Source organism: Cricetulus griseus, chromosome 7, assembly GCF_003668045.3.
Source record: "Cricetulus griseus strain 17A/GY chromosome 7, alternate assembly CriGri-PICRH-1.0, whole genome shotgun sequence".
In the NCBI taxonomy this organism is placed as follows: Eukaryota; Metazoa; Chordata; class Mammalia; order Rodentia; family Cricetidae; genus Cricetulus; species Cricetulus griseus.
In genome coordinates, this window is record NC_048600.1 from 35,675,511 (window position 1) to 35,698,485 (window position 22,975).

Sequence of the window (22,975 nt, forward strand, 5' to 3'; positions counted from 1 at the left end):
AAGAGAAGACGTAGGGACAGTAGCCCTTCAGAATCATCTCAGGGGGAAATAAACATTCTGTTGATTCTAGGGGGCAGAAGAGAAGACACAGGGACAGTAGCCGTGTGGAACCATAGTGGGGTGTAAACATCCTGCTGATCCTAGGCAGCAGAACAACTAATGCAGTCAATCTCAGTGCATGTTGATCACGCTGCAATGACCTAATTCTCTTCCTTGACTTGTCTGGTGTCATTCCTCTAGATCAAATGTGTTTAATTCTTCTTCTAGTTCATTCAGGTATTTCCCAGTGAACAGATTTACATCAATGGAACAGAACCGCTCCTGGGTTTTTGTTGTTGTTTGTTTTGCCCATTTTCTTGTCTCCCTCCTCCGTAGTCTCTGTCCAAATCACTCCTTTCACCATTCTCAGCCCGACCTCCAGACGCTTCACTTACTTTGTTTTCATCTTTATCTGAAGCGTGTGTGCTGAATTTTTCAAGACTGGCCACAGAGACACCAGTCTCTTCCACATTACTTGGAATATGCAGGCTTAAATCTGTGCCATTTACATTCATAGAATCATCACCCTGACCACCTGCCCCTTGACTATAGTGGGTACTGTCTGCTTCCTCCTCATTGAACAGCAAGGGACCAAGTTCAAAACCTCATGACCACTGGTCACCACCGCTTTCCCTGACTGCTTTGAAGTCAGTTTTCTGTCTCTCCATGTCTTGTTCAAGTGTACCAATCTTTCTTTTCCTTTTCTTTCACTTGAGAAAAGATTTTACAGTGATTTTGGTAACATCTGGACATAAGGCAGATTGCTATTTCTCTCTCTTTTTTTAACATGGAAAGTTTTATTGGGGGAAGGGAAGGGAGGGGAAAGGGAAGGGAGGGGGAAAGGGAAGGGAGAGAGAGGAGAGAGAAGAGAGAGAGAGAGAGAGGAGAAAGAGAGAGAGGCAATGACCTGCCTGCCTCTTCAGAGGAGCAGTGGAAAGAGCAGACTGCTCTCTCAGTTAGCTCTTCTAACGAAATTTTTTTTTTTTTTTGGTTTTTCGAGACCGGGTTTCTCTGTGGCTTTGGAGGCTGTCCTGGAACTAGCTCTTGTAGACCAGGCTGGTCTCGAACTCACAGAGATCCACTTGCCTCTGCCTCCCGAGTGCTGGGATTAAAGGCATGCGCCACCAACGCCCGGTGCTTTCTCTTTTCTTTTTGTCTTTTTTAGGCACAAATCGACAAGGAGGTGCATGGTGATGCATGTGACTGTCCCCGCCTCCAGGACACCCAAACCAGCCACACTTGTTATTTTCAATAGCTTCAAGGGAATGTCTGCACACTATGTGAGTTTTCTTCTCCACCTCACCAGGTTTCTCTTTACAACTTCCTCCAGCTTTTCTCATCCTAATTACCCATAGTATATTTTTCAAGTTCTTCATGTCTTGCATCAGTGAAAACACTCCGTTGCTCACATCTTCTCTCCACAATGAGGTCATGAGAGGCCTTACATCTACTCCCTTTAGTTCACCATTCTTGTTTGAAGAATGCACACACACCACAGATTTGCGATCTGCAGCTTTTCCCACTTCTGTGCAGCAACTACACGTTTGGACACTCATTTAGTTTCTGCAGTTCTTTCTTCTTGACGTCTTTCTCCAGTCTTTTCAGCTTCACCTTGTGTTGCCTGACGTGGATTCCAATGAGCTGATTTCACTTGAGTGGTAGCCTTAACACGCTCCTGTTGCTTTGCTGTTCCTTTGCTTTTGCTTAGACTGAAAGTTGGGTCCTCTATGATCTCCTGCTCCACCTTCTCGTTGCCAGCCTGAGGCTGGAAAAACTTACTCTTTAAGGATTTTTTTTTTTTTTGCTTGTTTGATTGCTTTTATTTTGTCTTTGTTTTTGTTTGTTGGTTTGTTTGTTTCAAATAGGATCTTGCTATGTAGCCCTGGCTGGCTTCAAACTCATTACACCCCACCCCCACCACGATTCAGTGTTCTGAATGCTGTGGTTATTGCTTCTCATCCTCTTTATCCTGTATTATAAAGCCAGGCAGTAGCAGCACATTTCTTTAGTCCCAGCACTCAGGAGGCAGAGGCAGGTGGATCTCTGTGAGTTCCAGGATGGCCTGGTCTACAGAGTGAGGTCTGGGACAGCCAGGGCTACACAGAGAAACCCTGTCTTGAAGAAAAAGAAAAGCTGCTAATGCAAACAGAGCATCCCGGAATCATCTTTACCATCAAGGCATCTAAGTGAAGCTTGGGATTTTGTTTTGGTTCCCTTTCCTAGACAGTCATGATCCATAGGGTTGGGCATACCAGGGATGTATAAGCAAAATTCTGTTTTAGGGACTGGAGATGACTCAGAAACTAAGAAAACTGGCTGGTCTTCTATTGGACCCGGGTTTGGTTCCTAGTGCCCACGTGGCAGTCACAACCATCTGTAACCCCAGTTCCAGGGGATCTACCGCTTTCATCTTGCCTCTGTGAGCACCAGGCACACATGTGGTTCTCATACACACATGGAGGCAAACACACCCATTCACATAAATAAGAATAAATTAATCTTGGGGTTTGAGAGTTGGCTTAGCAGTTAAGAGCACTCATTTCTCTTACAGAGGTTCCCAGTGCCTACATGGTGGCTCACAGGAACTTCAGTTTCAGGGACCCTGACACCTTCTTTTGACCTCTGTGGGTACCAGGCATGCACATGGTGTGTACAGATACACACAGCAGAAACACATGCACATATGATAAGTTAATTGCTATTAGTTATTTTAAAATTGATTTATTAAAAGATCAACTAATCCGTTAAAATATAAACTAATTTAATTAAATAATTTAAAATACTGTATTAAGCAAGGTGTGGTGGCATATATCTGTAATCCTAGCACTTGGGAGGCAGAGGTAGGAGGATTTTGAGTTCAAGGGCAGCCTTGGCTACACAGTGAGTCCAAGCCATCCTTAGGTACATTAGTGAGACCCTCTCTCAAAATAAAACAATTATAAAAAGCCACACACACAAAAACCCTCTTTTATAGTCACTTTCAATAATCCTTCGTTGGCACACTCCTTGAATCCCAGCACTCAGGAGGCAGAGGCAGATGAATCTCTGTGAGTTTGAGACCAGCCTGGTCTATAAGAGCTAGTTCCAGGACAGCCTCCAAAGCCACAGAGAAATCCTGTCTCGAAAAACAAAAAACAAAAACAAACAAACAAACAAATCTTTCGTGTTGTTATCACACAATGACTTGGTGTCAGGTTTATTGACTGAATTTTAATTTTAGAGATTGCCTTTCTAAAAATCTTTGACTTTATTTTGTAAAACATTTACATTTATAAAATAAAAATTATAAAACAAAATGTACTTAGAGGCCTGTGTCACTACAGGTATCATCCCAGCACTTGGGGCCTTAGGCAGGAAGATCAGGATGTGAGGCCAGCCTGGGCTACTTAGTAAACCTCTGTCTCAAAACAGACAACAAAAGCAATAAGAGCAACAATTTAGAAAGTACTTAAGTAGAGTGATCATTAACACAGAACTGGGTGATCTATTAACTGGTTACTATTATCTTGTTGCTGGCTACTATGTATTATCCACGATTGCTTTAGATACCCCAAATAACTGGTTTAAGCAAAGAGGACTGATTTTTACTTTATTGGTTTTTGTTGCTCTTTTTGGTTCCGGAGATGGAACATAGGGCTTTAATCATGCCAGAAAGCGCTATTACTGAGCTCTACCCAGACCTGCTTTCCCTTTCTTTCTCTTTATGTTTAGCGTGTGTGTGTGTGTGTGTGTGTGTGTGTGTGTGTGTGTGTGTGTGTGTGGTGCATGCATGTAGTGCTCAGGGGATAACTTCTGGAAGTCAAAATTGAACCCAGATCATGGGTTTTGACATTTGGTGGCAAATACTTTTACCTGCTGAGCCATCCCACTGGCCTGATTTCCCTGTAGCAGTCTTGGTGAACAAAGGTTCTGGTTTGGTTTGGCAATGTGTCAGGAGGAGATCAGGCTCTCTCTAACTTGTTGTTCCATCATTACACTTTTGCCTGGTTCTTAGGGACCAAAGCTGATCATGAACATGTCCTGCACTCTGGTTGCTGGGGCAGGGGAAAAAAGAGGGAAATAACCGAGCAAAAGGACAACAGGGAAGTTGTGAGCACCATGCTCATATTCCATTGGCTAGAATTTAATCATCTAGCTGAAAAGGAAGCTGGGGCATGTAGTGTTCATTCTGTGTGGCACACTCAGCTAGATTTCAGAAGTTCTGCTGCATTGGAAGAAGGGGAGAATGGATACTGAAGGACAGCCAGCACTCCCTGCCACTGTGCATTTGGAAGAGGTGTGGCCAAGAAATTGGAGTAGTAAGATTCCTCTCGTGGCTCCAGCTTGCACACACTGGGTAAAAGTGCTGCTGTCTGAGGCAGGAGCAGAGGCTGTCTCTTTCTAACCTGCACTAACCACTGATCTGGCCTTTATATGTGGTGAAGAGAATAGGTATCAGGCCCTAAGAACTAAGGCCAAGATATAATCAAGTTACAGCTCATGAGGAAGACAAGGTGACCCCAAAATGATCTGGAGAAGTGGATAGGAGTGGGCTGGCACTGTGCTCTCTGTAACAGGCATGGCTTACATCTCCAGGAAGGGATCAAGAAGCCATTGTCTTCTTTTGCTGAGCCTCAACTGGGATGACAGTGCCTAGCTTCCTGAGGCAGCCTGAGTCTGGGTGGGACCTGAGACACACTGGATTGGGTCTAAATTCCAGCTGTGCCATATGACCCTGGACAATCCGCTTAATGTCCCTTAGCCTCAGTTTCCTGTGTGACCTGACTTTATAGTGAGGATACTGCTGTAGGAGCCTGGCAGCCAAGAGCCTTCCATTCAGTAGGTACACAGGAAGAAGTTGCTGTCACAGGGTTCACCCAAGACCATAGGAAAACACAGATATTTACGTTAGGATTCATAACAATAGCAAAATTACAGTTATGAAATAGCAATGAAAATAATTCTATGGTTGGGAGTCACCACACATGAGGAACTGTATTAAAGGTCACATTAGGAAGGTCAAGAACCACTGCTAGGGAAGTCTGCCCTGCAGCCCCATGACAACATCAGGGTTTTGAGCTCCCCAGCCATGCCACCCCCACCCCCCCCAGCAGAGCTGTCCCAGACAGACCTCTGTTCATGCAAGCTAGGCTTACGAGTTCACACAAAACACATTAGCATGGAGGAACCCACCCTGCTGAAGTTCAAATCCCCATTCTGCATTTTTCTCTTCCTAAATCCTCAGTCTACCCATCTGTTTGTTGGGAGTCATGGGATCACCTGTCACTTGGGGGATGTAAGAAGGATGAAATGCTCTCAGAGTGTTGGATGTGTGAAAAACATGCTGATAAGGTAGCTGAAGGCACTGGGGTCTCCTGACAACCTGGCACTTGAGACAAAAACAAAGAGAAAAACGATCCTTGAATACCACTCATGAGTCTGTCCTCATACCCTTCACGTCACTGGCCTGTCCAGCTGGCCACAGGCAGTAGCCCCCCTCAGGCAAAGAGGCCCAGAGAGATGCAGCCATCACTGTTTGCCATGAGTTCAGTGCCAGCCTGGGTTACACAGTGAGTTTCAGACCAGCCTGGGCTAATGAGATGCTGTCTTGAAAAGACAAAGGTAGAGGCTGGACTAATAGTTCAGTCGATAAATGTGTGCCTTGCAAGCTTGAATTTGCTTGTTTATTTTGTTTTTGAGAAGTAATAAGATTTTACTACTAATCGAAGGTTACTTCAAAAAGCCATCAAGAGTGCTGGAAGGAGCTGGATGTGGTGGCTCACGCCTTTAGTCCCAGCACTCAGGAGGCAGAGGCAGGCGAATCTCTGAATTCCAGGGTAGCCTGGTCTACAGAGCTAGTTCCAGGACAGCCAGAGCTGTTACACAGAGAAACCATGTCTCAAAAAACTGAAACCAAAACCAAAACCAAACCCCCCAAAACAAAACAAAACAAAACAAAAGATTAAGTTATCAGAGATTGGGGGAGTGTCTGGCAGATCCTCAGATGTCAGGGGCTGGGGGTGTGGCTCAGCTGGCAGAGTGCTTGCCTGACAAAGCCCTGGGTTCAGTTCCCAGCACTTCTTAAGCTGGGTGTGATCACTTACTGTGATCTCACAATCAGGAGGTGGAGGCAGGAGGATCAGAAGTCAAGGCCATCCTCAGCTGTGAGTTTAATCAGCCTGAGATACCTGAGGCCCTTGTCTCAGAAGAAAGAAAGAGGTCAGCTGTTTCTGGCTTTAACCAAGGTCCAATGGGGGTTCTGGGCCTCATGGCTGCAGCTGGGCCACCATCTGTATGTCCCCAGGCTATGGTGAAGGGTTGGGCTCACCTGATAGAGGGAGGCTACTTGGGGGACAGCTAGCCATGGATGGTGTGGCAGTCTGTGTATAGTGGATGGGAAGGTTAACACCTGGAAGAGTAGCTTTGCCAGACACAATGGGTATTGAGGGTCCCACACCAAGGCCTCCCAGTAAGATGACTTTGGGCACAGCATGTCCTAGACCCTTCTTCCTTGTATCCTATCACACAAATAGTTCTTCAACATCCCATGAGCATGGACATAGGAGCCTGGGGAGCAGGCCGTGTGACCATGGTCAAGTCACTTTGTCTCTGTGGGCCTCAGTTTCTTCAGATGTAAAACAAGGAGTCCACATGGTTCAGCCTTCTAGGGCATGTGGGGTTAATTTGAGTGTCTGCCCAACTGGACTAATAATGCTCTGGTACCTGATAGAAATGGTCTCTGCTGCATGTGTGAGGGCTCCTGGAGGAGAGATTAAAACAAGTTGGTGCTGAGTACAGAGATCCACTTTCACTGTTGGCCAGATCCACTCTTCCCAGAGTGGTGTGGTAAAAGTTTGCTCTTGCCTATGAAGCTTGACACCTCTCTAATACGATGAATAACTGATACAAAATCAGTAAGGTTAGAATAATTTTAATAGATAAATGCCAGCCAACAGCAAGCCAGAGCATGCCAAAGCCAGCAAGGCCAGAGAGGCAAGAGAGCGAGCCATGTGCCTTGTTTGTCCCTTTAAAACCTCTCCCGTGTCACCCTGACATCATCTTGACCACGCCCTAATGGGCATAGTCGGACACACCTGTAGCCACTTTTAGGAAGCATGGTTACGGTGTCTCCCTACAATTCCCCTTTTAGTTTAAAAGAGGATTAAAACTTAACAGTGTAAAGTGTCCAAAATTAGCAATCATAAAGGTGAAATGCAAGAAGATACAACAATATGCTTATGTCATATCCAAACTATGTCTATTTCAGCTAAACCTTAAAGTCATCTGAAAAGAAGTGTCTAAGCCTGAACACCTCCTTCCAATCCCAACCATAAACAATAGGAAGCTATCCCTAACTAGGTATATACACTATCCTAAGTGACAACAATGGAGGAAAGGGGGCATAGCATCCTCCAAGTTACTTCCTGCTGAAATGGGATAATGATAGCCTCGTGGGGCCCTGTGGGAAGAAAATGTTAGTATAGTGAAAGTCTCGAATGGATTATATCCAGTCCATGTTAGATGGGATTTGCTTGATTGAAGATCTAGGTTGAAATCCTCAACTTGATTGAAGTCAGTACCCAAAGCTCTGGTTGGAGTGTCAGTTGAAATGGAATAAGTTGGATCCAGTGCAGTCGAGGAGGTGTGGCCCAATTTCTTTCTGGAGCATCCAGGGATTGCTGTCAGGCAGGTCTTCATTGCCTGTGTGGGACTCAAACATAAGTGTTAGCAGAGAAATGTTTGCTTGTATATGAATGCTTACTGGGAAAGGCAACCATGGGAAAATAACGATTATGAGAGGGTGTACACCTTGAAGGAAAGAGCCAAGAAAAGACAAAAGACAGTCCCCAAATTCTTCCTTTATTCTATATTACATCAATTGGCTTCTTGATACAATACAGAAACTCTAAAGTTTAGTTAAACAACGTGCTTGGATTTTAGAGGAGGAAAGCCAAATACACTTCTAAATCCAGCATTGGTTTAACTCAATAGGGATTAGGAAATAAAGAGAAATAGAGTTCTCTGAGAGATAGCTGTAAAGTTTACCGTATGGCATGTTCCTTTTGTTGATGGTTATAGCTACCTTCTCTTCTTAAGTATCTACCCATGCAGTGTCCTTTGACTTCTGGAAGTTTTCCTGTGAAGATAAAAGCAAAACACTTCCCTTTCCTTTGGGGGGTTTCTATTTAGTTTATGAGATATACCTTAGTAGAATACCTGTCATTTGTCCTCGTCCAGAGGTTTTTTTTTTTTTTTAACTCGAATCTTGATCAACTTTGATGGTATCTCTCTTCCTTCCTCTGTGGACATAAGGACTCTGGACTCTTGGGCCTATGGACTCCAGTACTTAAATAACAGCCCCAGGGCCAGTGAGAGGGTTCAACGGGAAAGAAAGGTGCTTGCTGACAACCTGAGTTTGATCTCTGCGACACATAGTGAAAAGAGAGAAAACCGACTGTTGGATAAAAGTTGTCCTCTGACTTCCATGTGTGCCATCACTCTCTCTCTCTCTCTCTCTCTCTCTCTCTCTCTCTCTCTCTCTCGTATGTAAAGCTGGGCATGGCAATGCATGCCTTTAATCCCAGCACTTGGGAGGCAGAGGCAAATGTATCTCTGAGTTTGAGGTCAGCCTGATCTACATAGCGAGTTCCAGGATAGCCAGGGCTGCGCAATAGAAAGATGGCAAGGTTGTTGTTGGTGGTGGATGATTGTGGCAGTGGTGTTGTACACCTTTAATTCCAGCATTGAAGAGGCAGAGGCAGGTGGATCTCTGTGAGTTCCAGGACAGCCTGGTCTACAGAGTGAGTTTCAGGACAGCCAGGGCTACACAGAGAAACCCTGTCTTGAAAAACAAAATGATAACAAAAAACAGAGATCCTGTCTCAAATAACCAAAAAAGTATTAAACTAGTGATGATGATGATGATAAAATCAATACCCCCACAGCAGCTGCATTGCAATCCCTGGTTCTCAGGCCTTTGAGCTCAAACTGAGTCTCGTGTCCAGATTCTTGGTATCTCCAGCTATGGCTAGAGAACTGCAGGACTTCATGGCCTCTGTGGTTGTGTGTCCATAATAAACGCTATTGCTTCTACTTTCTTGGAGAATCCTTGCTAACAATAGGCTGGTGTGTGCCTCAAACCACAGGTATTTAAGGACCTGACACACACTGAACCCTTAATTTTGTTACTGCCTAGAAGGCCACAGCTTGGCAGGGCCATGTGGAACCATGGGGAAGTCACACTCTCCTGAGTTGGGAAATTGGCTTGATTCTCTTTTCCTAGTCATGTGACTTTCTTTGCCCAAGTCACTTCTCTTGCAACTTCTGTGTCCTTTTCTGTAAGGGTGACAATTTTCCCTTTTCATTTGGAGCATCAGTGGTCAACAAGGACATGCTGCATAGATGTGCACAGGAGTTCCTGGAAGAGACATGAGAGAGGGAGTGATGGATGAGTGGGAGGCTAAATGGTGCTGTCTGTACAGCTCAACCACAGAGCACTTGCTTAGAATGCGCAAGGCCATGATTTCATCCCCAGTGCTGTGAAACACGAATGAGACTAGAGAGGTGGCTTAGCAGTTTTAAGGACTTGCAGAAGACCTGGGTTCAGGTTGTAATCCCTATCTGGCAACTAACAATTGCAACTCCAGCTCCAGAGGATATGACACCTTCTTCTGGCCTCCCCAGGTACTCCAAGTACACGGTGCACAAACATAGATACAGACAAAACTCTCATACATGTAAAATAAAAATTGTGGTGATGTTGAGCTGGGAGTAGTGGCACACACCTTTAATCCCAGCACTTGGGAGGCAGAGGCAGGTGGATTTCTGGTCTAGTTTCAGTTCGAAGTCAGTCTAGTCTACATAGTGAGTTCCAGGACAGCCAGAGCTACATAAGTGAGACTCTGTCTTCAAAACAAATCAAACAAATCAATCAAACAAACAACAACAAAACTGTGGTGATGCAGTATTATGAATATAGCTCTTACATTCTAGGAGACTGGAACTTTTGCTAGACCTCACAGGCAGAGTTGCTTGTATACCTTAAAGTCACTTGAGACTGCTGCCCTATTGTGTACTCTGCTCGCTTGCTTAAGGCCTTCAAGATAACAACAATGTAACAACCAATATTACTTGTCTTGGATTTCCCATGTAACTAAGCTGATGCAAAGCTGCTTAGGTTATGCCTTCTTCCATGCCCTGTACCTAGAGTAATGCATTTGTGTCCTGATAATTATTTGCTGAAAACAGCAAAAATAGAGGTCAAAAGTAACTGTATAAAATAAATACCCACCATAAATGTTGAACACAATATTTGGATATTACTTAATAAACAACAATGTAGTTCTGTTTGCTATCTGGGTCAGTTGCAGTTAGTGATGTCATCCCTTGTAAAACTGTTAAAGATTTCTGTAAGGTGTAACGTTCCTTCCCCATGTGATGCTTTCTATGCTGCGCAGTAAAAACGGGGCAAAGCCCTTTGTTAGGGACACATTCAGACAGACACACAGGGACACACTTAAAGAGGGCATTCAGGCAGGCACAGATTCAGACTTATACAACAGACTGACAAGAGGACAGAAGAGACAGGGAGACTGAAGTAGAAATTTTGACCCCAGGTTCACTCTTGGTTAAATGACACCAAGGAGAAGGGCCTTGATTTCTTTCCTTAATGTGATACTGTTGCATTATTGGTGACTCAGAATTAATCACTAATGTGTTTAATTTACACAAAACAATAAGCAAATCATTTTAAAATTTAAACAAAACACACATAAAAATCAGACATGACTAATGGCCCCTGAGAGCTTCCAGGTCCACTATCTGGGTACCTGTCACTGTTCAGTATATGTCAAAAAATGACTTTGAGAGCTGACAAAAGAGCCAGGTGAGTCCACTGCAGTCACAGACACTCCTAAAAGGCAAGTATAGGGAGGGTGGGTGCCAGTAGCAGGAGTTACGGAAGAGACCATAAGGAAAGAGCCATAGCCAAGGGAGGCAGCAGCCTCAGGAAACTGAAGAGCCTCCCGAAGGCTTTTAGCCACAAGAAAACCACTGTGGATTTCTACTTCTCGAGGGCTTTAAAAGGATTTGTGAATGGTGCAAGCCCCTGAGCTTGTGGTCAATTATTGGCAGGGCTTCAGGAAATTAACACAGCGGGCAAGCAGCTGCCTCCACTTCTTCCTGAGCCTAAGTGGTGGACTTAAGTGGTGGGAAAGTTGGTTAAGTGAGCGGTGCCTGGTGTGCAGCTGAGTGTGAGCGTGTGTGTGCGCTCAAGTGTGTAAGAGCATAATATGCACAAGGATGGAGGGTTGGATAGGCCATCCCCTCCCAATGCTCTAGAGCTATGGGGACATTGGCAGAAGGGCTAAGGAGTTCCAGTTGCAGGTCTAACTCTGGCTCCAAGAGGAGTTTTGGTAGGTCTTGCCGAGATTCTTTTTGGACACTCACTAGTGACCTTCAGAAAAGAGAGCAAACAATGTTAGGAGTTGGAAATCCTGGGGTGTCAGGTAGGAACAGTCACGAGTGAGTACTGAGGGGTTTTCTGTTCTTGTACTGGGGAGTTTCACAAGTGTTTTTTTTTTTTTTTTGTGAGGGTTTTCTGAGGGCAGCACTGCCCCCCTCAGAGGTTTTAAACACATATCAAAATAAATAAATAAATAGGGTGGCTCAGCAAGATGGCAAGATGGCTTAGCAGGTAAGTCCTCTGACCTCCACACTTGCAGTGTTTTGTACACGTGCGTACACATGACTGGGGAGAGCATGACCCGGGACATACAAAAGCATGCCGGGAATGGTGGCTCACACCTGTAATCCTAACACTCAGGTTGCAGAAGAAAGTGAATCTCTGTGAGTTCAAGGTCAGCCTAGTCTACATATGGAGTTCCAGGCCAGCCAGGGCTACAGAGTGAGACTTTGTCTCAAAAACAAAACAGACAAACAAAAATGAACAAGGCTGGTGAGATGACAACAGTTAAGAGTGCTTGTTGCTCTCACAGAGGACCCGAGTTGGGTTCCTAGCATCCACAAGGCAGCTCACAACACTCTAACTGCAGTTCTGGGGGTTCTGACATCAGACACGAGGAACACACATGACATATTACATGTAGACAAACAAGCATACACAAGCTAAAAGTGAATACATATTTTTATGAATACATATTTTTTAAAAAAACTCACAAAAATTAGGCATATTACAGATAGCAAGCATAGGGCTGGGTTTTGAGCAGCTTCACAGCACCCCTCTGGCCCCTTCTTAATCTGAGATTGGAACCCATGCTGGCTGCAGCCTTCCTGTATAGAGCAACCAAACTGCCCTTCCCCAAATGGCCTGCAGGGGAGTCAGCCGAGGTGCCCAGAGAGCACCAGGCGGCACCTGACCAGCAGGGGGTGCAGCAGCCTTAGGCAGCAAGAAAACCCTGGGTGTCTGGGCCAGCAGAGGGAGAGTCAAGGGCAGCCGCTGAGAGGCTAGAGACACAAACTAGAATCAGCCCCCATTTTACAGAGGAGGAGTCCTAGAGATCAAGAGAGGAGAAAAGGGCTGCCCCAGGGTGACTCAACATCTCAGACATCCCTCTGCCGTCAGCATTCCTGCTGGGAACTCTGTGCAAACCAAGGGAGGGGACAAGGGAGGACAAAGAAGCCAAGTTTCCTGTGTTGAGTGGCCACCTGCTTTGTATAGAGGGTGGTAGCTTCACGTGGTACCTTCCTTCCAGGGTACCGCATCTTTGTTGATGTTTTCAAGACAGGGTTTCTCTGTGTAGCCCAGGTTATCTGGAACCAGTTATGTAAACCAGGCTGGCCTTAAACTCAAAGATCTGCCTGCCTCTGTTTGAAGGTTATTACTATGTAGCCCTGGCTATCCTGGAACTAGTTATGTAGAAGGCTGGCCTCAAAATTAAGAGATCCGCCTGCCTCTGCCTCCAAGTGCTGGGATTAAGGGTGTACACCACCACATCCAGCTCAGGCTAAGGCATTTTGTAGCCCGTGTTGGACTTTTTGCAAGTTAGGTTCTCTCTCTCTGTCTGTCTCTGTCTCTGTGTATGTGTGTCTGTGCGTGCATGCGTGCACACACGTGTGTATGTATGAAGGCCAGACACTGGATATCTATTTTTTCCCCCTTTGGGTTTTTCGAAGAAGGGTTTCTCTGTGACTTTGGAGGATGTCCTGGAACTAGCTCAAACTCACAGAGATCTGCCTACCTCTGCCTCCTGAGTGCTGGGATTAAAGGGGTGCGCCACCACCACCCAGCCTGACACTGGTTATCTTCCTCAATCTCTTTCAACCTTGGTTTTTAATACAGTGTCTCTCACTGGGTCCTGGAGCTCACCAATTAGACAAGACAGAGAGGCCCAGAGATCATCCTGCCTCTACCTCCACATCATTGGAATTACAGGTGCATCTCACCATGCCCCACTTGTTACATCATGCTGGGATTGAATTCAGCTCCCAATGCTTGAAATAGCAAGCACTTTACCGAATGAACCATTGACTCAGCCTTTTGCATTTTGTAAGCAAGGTCCCTAAACAGTAGCAATCAGGAGCTCTCTGGACTCTTGCACCCTGATATTCTCTGAGGGCTGGTGACTGCAATGACGTTACAGGGGTCTGGGCATGTCCTCTGGCCTGCTGTCAGCTTCAGCCAACACAACTTAGAGCTGAGGGGGGAGGAGGGGGTGCCTGCCCCGTTACCAGGGCTTGACACTTTGGCTCTATGAGCCCCAATTCTGTAGAAACAGAAACAGAAAGCAGGCTCATGTGACATAAAAATGTCACCTAGTTTCACCACATAGAGGCACCTCTGTCCTTAGGCAGACTCATATAGACCCCAAGTGCTCACTGATAACAGGCAGGGCCAGGGCTTCCACCCTGATTGATTGATCTTATATTTGGGATAGAGTGACTCCCACAAGCAGAACATTGCCAAACAAATCGCCTTGCTCAGCTAGGTAACCGAGCTCACCAGCCTCAGTGATGAGTTTCTGAGACAGAAACACCCTTAATATTACAGGATGAAAAAGACATCTTCCTCCCACTGTCCACCACCCACCATCCACCACCAGTCTGACTCGAGGCAACAGGAGGCAACCCACAACGAGGAACACTTAGACAGTATCCTGGAAGCAGTCATCAGAACTGTGAAGAGAGCAAAGACCAGAAGAATCCAAGGCACTGTCAGCCTTGAGAGATGGGGCAAGTAAATGTAACTCAGATGCTGGGCTGTGGCTCAGAGGAGAGCGTATGCAGTATATACAAGCCTTTGAGTTTCTTTGAGTATCTCAAAGATAAAGAAATAAACAATAAAAAAAATGTCTTTAGATGGGGCTGGGGAGATGGCTCAACTCATAAAAGCACTCGTCACACAAGCCTGACAGCCTGAGTGTGATCCCTGTAACCCACGTAAAAACCTGATTAGTGGCTCACATCATTCATCCCTGCACTCCTGGACTGGAATGGGAGGCAGAGACAGAAGAATGAGTCACTGTGCTTGCAACCAGCCACCTGTAACTCCAGCATCAAGGAATCTGACACCCTCTTCTGGAATCACACACACACACACACACACACACACACACACACACACACACACACACACACTACAGGTGGGAGAGGAGAGAGAGAGAGAGAGAGAGAGAGAGAGAGAGAGAGAGAGAGAGAGGGAGGGAGGGAGGGAGGGAGGGAGATAGAGAGAGATTGGGGCAGAGATGCCATCCATCCATCCCTCTAGTCATAAACACCAAGGCAGACACTCTCGTAACAAAGACAGTCTCCCTTATGGAAATTGCCCACTCCACAAAGCTAGGACAACTGTAGAAGTGGGGGGGGGGCCAAAGTGTGTGGCTGCAGCAAGCCTGTCTGCTCAGCTGCCTCTGGCTTCCCCTGTGGATTCCTTCTGCTGGGAGGTGGTGCAGGGTCCCTGTGGAATACGGGTCATACCTCTTACAACCAGAAAAGGAACATGGATGAGTTCCTCACAGCTGGCTGCTACAGGTATCTCCAGCACCTTAGAGAGGAGTTTGAGTGGAAGAAGGGAAGTAGGAGAGAGAGGGGCTGGCCAGAGGGAGACTGTTTCTGAGTCCCCTGCAGAGACCCTGGCAGGGCCAACACGATTAGGTTACCCAACATTGCTGATGTTGTACAAGAGGGTAATATCCGGGACACTGCACAAAGCTGTGCTAACTCTGCTGCCTTCCCAACTGGGATGTGAATTTAGGACTATAATGAAAGTTCCTCTAACTCACTGAGGGAGGACACAGGCTGGCTAACTTGTGAAGAGCACACCTCAGCAAGCTGCTTCTCCAAGGCCCAATAAAGAGCTGTTGGGAATGGCAGCTGCTTCTCTGGGAATAAAAGACAGGAAGCAGGGCATATCTAGCCATTGAGCTCCTCATAGTCCTTGTATGTCTCAACTAACCGAGAAATCAGGAGATGCTGGAGTTGGGGTTCTAGAACCTTTATCCCTGGAGAATGCGGGCAGGGGGAAGAGATGGTTAAACATGGAATGTGGCTCTCTAGATGGCTGACAGAGACTAGAGCTGTCCTTGGAGATCTGGAGTGGCAGGTGTTGGGAGCAGTGGGATATAATGGCAGGTGGGGGCTTTGGAGACAAGAAGATGACCAGTTTTTCTGGTACGATTTTCAGTTTTGAAACTCAGCAGACCTGGAAAGCTAAGCTGGTGGTCGATGCTTAGATTTTTGGTCTCTTTGACAATCTGGGGAGTCATCTGGGGAGAGGGATCCCACAGCGAAGAACATGCCTTCATTAGATGGCCTGTAGGCAAGAATGTGGGGGCATTTTCATGGTTAATGACTGATGTGGGAGATCCCAGCCCACTGTGGTGGTGGCACCTTGGACAGCTGGTCCTGGGTTGTGTCTAAAAGCTGGCTGAGCAAGCTGTGAGGAGCAAGCCAGTATAGCAGTGTTCCCCCATGACCTCTGCTTCAGATGTCCAACACCTGTGGAAAAAAACATGCACAGTAGCATACATCTGTGGTCCTGAGGCCAGGAAGGCAGAGACAGGAGGATCCCTGGGCTTTCTATGAGCTCTAGGTTCAGTGGGAGACCCTGTCTCAAAACTACAGTGGGGAGTTACCATAGCAAGTTATTATGTAGTTATTATAGCAAGACACAGATCTCAGCCTCTGGTCTCTGTGTGCTCACACACTGGAGCAAAACCACAAAGTTCCAAACAACTGCACAATTCTCATGTCAAATCAAACATAGTTAACTGCCATTTTAGCACCCAGGCTGTCAGTTTGAGACCTTTGGGAGTAGATGTGACCTGTATAATCTACATAATCCCCTTTCCATGACTGTGACATGGAAACAGTCTTGCTCACTCTGTGGGCCATGTGGTCTGCCAGCATGTGAAGCCTATGTATAGGAAGCCGTCACTCAACAGGAGTTAAAAAGAAAACGGACTATCCATCTGTGGAGCAGTGGATAAACTTGAATATTACTCACCCATAAAAAAGAAGGAAGAACTGTCATATGCTACTGCATTGCTCCCAGAGGAGGGTGGCTGACACAAAGGATCTCACACCCTTCTGTTCTTCTCATGAGAAATCTCCAGGGGCTGTCAAGGTAGCTCATGGGTAAGAGAGCCTGCTGCCAAGCCTACAAACAACCTGAGTTTGGTTCCCAGGTCCCACATGGTAGGAGAGAACCAACTCCCACAAGTTGTCCTCTGACCTCTACATACATACACACTATGGCATGCACATGTATGTACATATGCACAGGCACACACACACACACACACACACACACACACACACACTAAATGACCCGCCCCGCAGGTCCAGTCATTCAGGGTTCCGAAGGGGCGCTGCCTGAAAGAGTCATGGGTGAGAGAAAGAAAGGAGACCTAGCGGCGCGAGAAAGGACAAGAGTCCGTCTGTGCAATGTCAAGGTCTCGATTTATTGGGGCTTAGAGTGGGCTTAAATAGCCCTGAAACAATAGAATTGGGGGGAATAACAGAAGGAACATCAGGTATTTGCTGGGACTGGAACATTCTTCTTATCAGCCGGAACATCTAGTGGTCTCCCTTGGAACATCGAACAGAAAAGCCCCAGACCCTTTCTTGGAACAGAAGCAGTTAGCAGTTCCACTTGGCCAAACCGTGTCTAATTACAGGTTACAGGAGGCTCACAGAGCTGGCTTTAAGCCGAAAACTTAAAGGTCATTAAAAGGCTTACAAAGGTGGGCTTTAAGCCACATAGTTTTGGGCCCATGGCCCCTTACAACTAAATAAATGTAGTAAGAAAAAAATTTATAGAAGCCTTCAGAAAAGGTGGCTCCAAGGAGACAGTAGTGATTTCAAAGCTGCTAGGATTTGAGAGATTGGGGGGAAATGAAAGGATGAAGATACCAGCCTTTGTGAATATTGGCTTTGTTTTTGTTTGTTTGTTTGAGGCAGGGTTCTTCATGTAGCCCTGGATGTCCTGGAACTAGCTCAGTAGACCAGGCTGGCCTTGAACTCAAAGACCACCTGCCTCTGCCTCCCAAGTGCTGGGATTAATTAAAGGCATGAGTCACCACCATCAGACTGAGTTTTGATTTTCTTTTTTTAGGAGTGATAAAATGTCCAAAATTGATCCTAGGAATGATCATGATCACCTATGCACAGACTAAAAGCTATGTATGGCCCACCTTGCATGGTAAATTGTGCATTGTATGAATTTTATCTTAATTGATTTTTTAAATTTCTTAATCTTGTTTGATAAGAAAAAGCATGCAAGTGGCAGCCCCTAGACCTAGTTCAGCTCTATCCAGCTTTCTGTGAAGCTAGGATGAAGGGATTTGTCTTTTGGAGCCTCAGTTTCCCATCTGGTGCCACAGAGGAGGTTGACTCTGGGATACCCTAAGGGTATACTAGCCTATCAGCTTTAGACTTTCCTTGACAGACGTCTATGTTGTTTGATCATACCACCCACTCAAAGAGACCCAGTGAGATTCAGGATAAGGTACCCATCAGGTTGCAAAACCACTGTCTGCAAAACTGTAAGGGGTCAGGGCAGGAACAGGAGAGAACTCCTTGAATCCAGCAAAGCCACATGATGTTTACATGCAACCACTGACCTGTGGGTGGGGTTCAGTTTGCTGTCTGCTTACTGTAATGCCTCAGTGAAATCCAACTGAGCTCTCAGAAGGGCTGGTTTGGAGTCAGGTGGCCTGGGTGGCCTACCTGCTACATGCCTTGTGGGGAGATGGAGGCACCTGCTTGCATGGTAGTGGTTAGGACTTGAAACTCTTCGCAAGGAACCCAAGGCTTGGTACTAGCACAAGGCAGGCTCACAAGGGTGCTGCCATTGCTCCCCAGGAGTGCCGAACCACTGCTTCCTGCTGGGTTCTGACAGGGCTTCAGCCTGGGGCCATTTTACTCTCAGACCATGTTTAACAATGTCTGTGGTCAGGCATTAGATTTTGGGTGCCACCAGCATTCAGTGGGGGAGGGGGGTCAGGGTTACATATCCTATTGTGCACCGGCCAGCAGGGACATCAAAAAGGGCAATGCTGAGAGACAATGCTAAGATCATTGCTGAAGGTTTGTCACACTGTCCTAGAGATGTGAGCCCGTCGTGACCTTGGTTTAGTAGACTTCCTGAGACAGTTCCATTAAGTTCTGTCTTGCAATTGTAACTTCCCAGTGAGTAGCCCTCTGCAAAATTATGCATGACTCTTTATTTCCACTCCATCACTCTGTTGTAACAGTTTCCTCCAAGACTGAAACATCCCATCCCTCAGGGAAGCTCAACAACTTGAGAAAGCACAAAAGCAAATAACTCAAAAGAGCTTCAGGAAGTCCCTGAAACTCATCAGATCCACTAGACCCCTCCCTGCCAGAGTAAGCAATATAAACTGAGTTCCCTCAAGAGCAGAGCCAACCAACTGCCTAGAAGTTTCAACCAACTGAGTCACCTGGAGAGCTCCGACACTCTCCAGCCTGTTGAGCGCCTGCAGGCTGTGCAGTGTGTTCAAGGTTCCCAGCATTGGGAACTATAAGTAAACCCTCACCCAGATTCCTGTAAGAGTAATCCTAATAAAATTCATTGGCATACAGTTTATGATTGTCCTGTTCCTCCTGTAGTTATATTTTGTTTATGATCTAATAAAGCTTGCCTGCAGTTCAGAGTGCAAAGCTAGCCACAGCTATAGAGGCCAGGCAGTGGTGGCACACATCTTTATCCCAGCACTCAGGAGACAGAGCCAGATGGATCTCTGTGAGTTCAAGGCCACCCTGAGCTACATGAGAGTGAATCAGTCTAAAAGAGAAACAGACTCACACCTTTAATCCAATCACTAGGAGTGATAAGGCTGGGCAGAGAGAGGAATATAAGGGGGGAGGAGACAGGAACTCATGGCATTTTAGGCAGTCTGAGGAGCAGTGCAATTTGGAGATGCAAGCAGAGGACACGATTGACCCTTTGGTCTGAGCATTGGTAGAGGTGGGAACGCTCTAGTGGCTGGCTGCTTTGCTTATCTGATCTTCATCTTGAACCGCAATATCTGTCTCAGGGTCTTTATTATTAGTGCTACATATTGGCACCCAACTTAAAGGTACAAATTCATGAAAAAGCCATTTGCCTGCGGCTTTGCAGCCACTGGCGCAGGGGGCTCCCACCAGAGTCACTAGGTTTTCTTTGCTTTTTTTCCCCAAGCCTCTGAGCGGGTTTGGAATTTTCCTGTTGTAGCCTCCAGCTGCCACCCAAACTTCCGAAGTACCTGCGCTCCAAATGCCACAGGAATTACTTACCCTAGATTGATTGGCTCTGCCTTCAGGCCACGCCACCACACATGTTTTTTTCCACACAATCCTGTGTGTGGTTTTTCAGACAGCCAGCTCTCTTTCTCTCCCCACAGCCCCAAGTGGGTTGTGGGATTTTGCTATTTTCCTCAGGCTGCCACTCTCAGCTCACAGCCATATGCTAATTCTCCAATCAAACATGCTACATCTCACAGTTCACTGGCACGGTTTGCAGATTTGGTAAGACTATTGGGAATTCTTAAAGGAAGGAATTAGTTAAGAGAGTTTTTTTTTTTTCCCACATTAAAAAAAATTGGAAACACTATTACAATGGAGAGAGTTAGGTCTCTGTATGATTTAAAACTGGAACGATTAAATGAAGGGATAATCAACTGAGATTGACATACTGTTAATTTTTGTTGTATGTTGATAATTCTTGGTTTATTTCTAAAATGGTTGATTGATATGAGTGCCAAGATTACAGGTCTTAGAGAAACTTATTAAAGCAGATCATAGAGATATTCAGACCCAGACAGAGGAATGTAAAGGAGAACCAATTTGAGCATTACATTATAAGGCTAGTGAGGAACAGTCTAAGGTTTTCAAACAACCAACCTTAATTTACAGTAACCTTACAGGAATTACCAAATGATAGTGGCTCTGTAAGAGATAATTGGACTCTTGTTCCAATGTTAGATTTAAGGAGATTCAAGGAAGCAATAGTCTCATATGACATGCATCCACCAGTTGTGAAGCAGATGTTAAACTCATGGTCAGTTTGTAACAGAATTATCCCTAAAGACTGGATAGACTTGGTTAATGCTGTTTTAGAACCTGGTCTACAATTACAATGGAGAACCTGGTTCAGAAAAGAGGCTAAGACCATTGAGCAATGGTGTAGAGCTAGGGGTATGGAAATCTCCGAAGATCAACTTCTTGGAGAAGGAGATTATGCTACTATGGAAAGGCAATCTCTATATGATGACCATATCCTGGCTTTATGCCACACAGCAGCTTTGAATGCTTGGGACAGAACTGGAGAGGTAGGAAAGAAAATGGAATCTTTTGCTAAAGTTATACAGGGCCCAAAGGAAGCTTTCACAGATTTCTTACAAAGATTGACATCAGCAGTAAATAGAATCGTACCAGATTCAGAAGTTAGACAAATAATAATTGAACCTCTGATTTTTGAAAATGCTAATTCTCAATGCAAAAGGGTAATTAGGCCTTTAAAGGCAAGATCAGCACCGTTGGAGGAATGGGTCTAAGACACGATCAGTATTGAATCTCATGACCATGATGCATGGATAGGAGAGGTGATTTCCAGAGGTTTGAAGAAAAATAGAAATGTCACATGTTTCAAATTTGACAAACAAGGTCACTTTAAAAGGGATTGTTAACAGGACATTCCTAGAAACAATGTTTTTTCTAAGCATAATAAAAATAGAATGCCCTCCCTTCTGGACTATGCAGAAGGTGTGGCAAAGACTAATGAATGTAGATCAACAAGATTTGTCATTGTTTAGGGGAATTGGTTACAAGTTGTTATTGGTAATGGTCAGGAAAAAGCTAAGTAAAGGAGATTAGATTCAAGGTTCTTGTTTTGAAAAGTAAAAAGGGGGATACAGATAGGATGGGGGGTAGATTATTGAATCTACTCTAAAAAAAAGGGAAGATATAGATATGATGAGATTAAAAGGTAGATTATTGAATTGACTTTTAAAAAGCAACTATTAGTTTTAAATATTTTACATTGGGTTGGATTCTTGTATATTGTATTCAAATTTTGTGTATTGATACAAACTTGAGATAAATTTTATTAAAACATACTGCACATATGTTTCTAATCTTGTGCAAGGTATTGTACCTATACAGTTCATTTAACAATGTAATGCAAATTTCTAGTCCTTGAAAGTTATTATTACCAACTAAATAGGATAATAAGAAAATGCAGGTTAGTAATTAGTCATTTATTACATTGAATTTGTAGTCATATTAGGTATGTTTACAAGGTCAAACATATGTTTTAGATAGATCATCTTCAAACACTTCATAGATCCACAGAATATAGCATTTAAGATGATTTAACAACATAGGGTTTTTTTTTTATGACAATGAGACATGTCTGCGTCTGGTAGCACCAATCTACATGGAAGAAGATGATGGACATCGAAGAAACTCCACATGGAGTTTACTTTCTTTGCGGCAAAAGTAAGCCACTAGACAAGAAAGTGCCCTTGCCTTGACTGTTGACGGTACAACTGTCCAAATTGGACAAACAGGACACAAAAAAGAATGACTGCAAAACCTTGTCAAGACAAGGCAGGACAGTTATTCAAAAATCCTGCTTCACAGAAAAGTGTGTCAGATGTGTGAGACCTATGGGTCAAAGATGGAGCCCCAATGTTGCAGAGGAATCTTAGGTGACTTCCCAGGCAGCCAGCTGTTTCTGTCATTCTCACATTTTTTCAATACGAGTCTTTCTTGTCCCAAAAGACACCCCAAATCGTACTTAATTCAGGATCTTGTTTCTGGAACTGGTTAACTTAGTTCTTACTCATCAGCCTGCTGCACTGTTCCCTTTTCAGACACATAGATACCATCCAAAAACTTCCTGATATCTTTGTTTTTAACTGTTGTGGCTAGCTGAATTTGAAACAAGTTCAATATCATTTCTTTCAAGGATTAATTCTTCCTTTTGGGCTCGAGAGACAGAACAAGCAACACCTGTTCTCATCCGAACCCTGCAGATATATTTTTCACCCAAGAAATTTCTGATTTCAACCAAAGACCGGTTCTCCTGAATAACGACGTTGATGGGGAAGTGAGCATACACAGACCTCATCTCGTAGCGGAAGCCCAGTGTGACTCCCTTGATCATGTTCTGAACATGACGGCAGATGGTTCGGACAGTGGCCAGTTCCTTTCTGTTACCCCACCATTTGTCTGCCCGGAGCCTCTTCTTCTTCTTCCCGAAGTTGCTTGCTCACCCTTCCTGCTTACTCAGTTAATATTATTTCCTTCTTGGGTCTCTGAGGGATTTCTGAAGACTATATAGTTATAGTTTTCCCTGTTTATCAGATGCAGAAAAGAAACTCACTGAAGACGTCTAAAGTGTATAATGTTGAAAGATAAAAAAGTTAGTTTTGTATGGTAATGCAAGTTATGATAGAAAATAAATTAGGTACAAGACTATGGACTCACCAAGATA

The 22,975-nt window shown here is 45.0% G+C and overlaps 1 pseudogene; it reads right to left on the reverse strand.

Annotated features, from left to right (window-relative positions):
- Positions 1-228: 228 nt before the first annotated feature.
- LOC100752681 lies at positions 229-22,645 on the reverse strand (annotated as a pseudogene).
- Between the last annotated feature and the right edge of the window lie 330 nt (positions 22,646-22,975).